Here is a 3,061-nt window from a genome sequence, read left to right on the forward strand (position 1 = left end):
TATTTATTTGTTCATGAGAGACACAGAGAGAGAGGGAGAGAGGCAGAGACACAGGCAGAGGGAGAATCAGGCCCCACGCAGGACTGGATCCGTGGACTCCAGGACTATGCCCTGGGTCAAAGGCAGGCACTAAACCGCTGAGCTACCCAGGGATACCCCATACTCTTTTTCACAGTGGCTGTATGAATTTCTAGTCCCACCAAGAGTGCACAAGGGTTCCCTTTTCTCCACATTCTCACCAACACTTATCTCTTATCTATCTATCTATATATATATAATCTCACATTTGTTAGAATGTATATATATATGATTTTTGTAAGTAGTATAAGATATAAATTTAGTTTCATTCTTTTGCATGTGAAAATTCAGTTTTCTCAGCAGGATTTTTTAAAGAAACTATCTTTTCTCCACTGTTTATGCTTGACTCCACTGGCAAATATTAGTTGACCATACATGCATGGGTTTATTTCTGGGGTCCCTATTTTGTTCTATTGCTCTATGTGTCTGTTTTTATGCTAGTACCATACTGGTTTGATTAGTATAGCTTTGCAATATTGTTTGAAATCAGAAAGTTTGATGTCTCCAGCTTTATTCTTCTTTCTCCAGATTGCTTTGGGTTCATTTGTGATTCCATATGAATTTGAGTCATCTTTTTCCATTACTGATAAAAATGCCATTGGAATCCCGATAGGAATTGCATTGAGTCTATAGATAACATTTAGTTAAATGGACATTTTAGCAATATTAAATAATTTTTCTAATCCATAAACATGGGATATATTTCCATTTATTTTGTTTTCTTCATCTATGTCTTATAGTTTTCAGTGTACAGATATTCACTTACTTGGTCATATTTATTCCTAAGTATTTTATTCTTTTGATGCTATTGCAAATGGGATTTTTTTCTTTATTTTTTGCATAATTCATTGTTAGTTTATAGATATGCTACTGGATTCTGTATATTGATTTTATAGCCTGCAACTTTACTGAATTCATTCATTAGTTTTAATACTTTCTTCATGGAGTCTTCAGGATTTTTTACATATTTAAAAGATCATGTAACCTGCAAACAAAGACAATTTTACCTCTTCCTTTTTGATTCAGGTACTTCTTCATGTTATTTATTTCTGCTCTGATCTTAATTTCCTTTTTCTGATAACTTTGGGCTACTCTGTTCATTTTTCTAGTTTCATATGATATAAAGCCAAGTTGCTTATTTGATATATTCATTTTTGTGTTTATTTCTATAAATTTTTCTCTAAGAGTAGCTTGTACTGCATCTCTAAATTTTTGTATGCTGTGTATTCATTTTCACTTATGTCAAGATCCTCAAAATTTCTTTAAGAAATCTTTTGATTTCTTCTTTGATCCATTGGTTATCCAGGAGTTCATTTTCATATATTTGTGAATTTATAAGCTGTCCTCCTTTTATTGATTTTTAGTTTTATTCCATTGTGATCAGAAAAGATACTTGATATAATTCTTTTCTTCTTGAATTTGTTCAGACTTATTTTATGGCCTAATGTATATCTATCCTGGAAAGTGCTTGAGAAGCACATATATTCTGCTGTTAGGTGAAATGTTCTTATATGTCTGTTAGGCCCTTTTGGTCCATAGTGTTGTTCAAATCTGTTGCTCCCTCATTGACTCTCTCTGGATGATTTATCTCTTGTTGAAAGCGGTATATTTAAGTCCCCAACTATATTGTAAGGCTGTTTATTACTCCTTTTAGTATTTGCTTTATATTTTAGGTGCTCCAATATTGGGAGCATAAATATTTACAATTGTGGTATCTTCTTGATTGATTGTCCATTTTGTCATTATCATGTCTAAGAATTATGCCCTATCTATAGATCTTGAAGATTCTTAAAAATAAATGTCTTTAAAATACAGGTTTAATATATTTTGTTGATGTTTGTGCGTATATTAAATGTGTACAGTATGAGGTTTATGCTGAAGTTTTTTTTTTTTGCTATAGATGTTCAATTGTTTCAGCATCATTTACTGAAAAGGCTATTTGAGCATCTTTGTCAATCTTTTATAGTATTGTCATGGTAGTGGCTGTGAAATACTATCTCATTATGGCTTTGATTTGCATTTCTATAATGTGTACTAACATACAACATATTTTCCAATGTTTATTGGCCATTTCTCTATTTTCTTTGGCTAAATGTCCATTCAAATCCTTTCCAATTTTTTAATTTGTTATTTGTTTTTTATTGATAATACTGACTTTTATCACATATATAAAATTGTTTTAATAATAGAAATTCTATTTAATTTTTTTTTAATTTGAGTGTAGCTGACACACAATGCTAGGACTTTAAGTACAATAAGTGAAATAATTTACTTGAGGAGCTCAACTTCAGATCTGAGCTGGCAGAATAAATGAGCTGTGAACTTGAAGATAGGTCAATAAACATTATCCAGCTCAAAGAACAGAAAGAAAAAATAATGTAGGAAATAAAGTCTCAGAAATTTGTGGCAAACTAACAAGCATATCAACATACACATAATTCGATTCTCAGGAAAAGCAAGAAAGAGGAAGAAAGAATATTTGAAGAATTAATCATGAAAAAAAGTCCCAAATATGATGAATAAAAATTATCCATAAATCCAGGAAGCTCAACAAACTCCAAGTAGGATAAACTCAAAGGGGCCCCCAAATTGACGCATTATAATTAAACTATTGCAAGATAAAGAGAAAACCTTGAAAGCAGCAGGAACAGGGTGACTTATCTCATACAAGGCATCTTCAATAAAAGTAACAACATATTTCATCTGAAATTCAAAACGCTTTCAGGATCAAAACAGTACTCAGAACTATGAATAGAACCTGATAAAGTGCATCTACAGAAAATCTACTAGCATCATACTTAATTATGAAAGACTGAAAACTTTGCCACTAATATTAGAAATAAAACAGGGATGTCTGTTCTTGCTGCTCTTATTCAACATTGGATTGAGGTTTTAGCCAAAGCTAAAAATAATTTCAGCAAAGTTAAAAGATGCATGGCCAATGTACAAAAATTAATTGTATTTACATACACTAGCCATGAAA

This window comes from Vulpes lagopus, chromosome X, assembly GCF_018345385.1.
Source record: "Vulpes lagopus strain Blue_001 chromosome X, ASM1834538v1, whole genome shotgun sequence".
NCBI lineage: Eukaryota > Metazoa > Chordata > Mammalia > Carnivora > Canidae > Vulpes > Vulpes lagopus.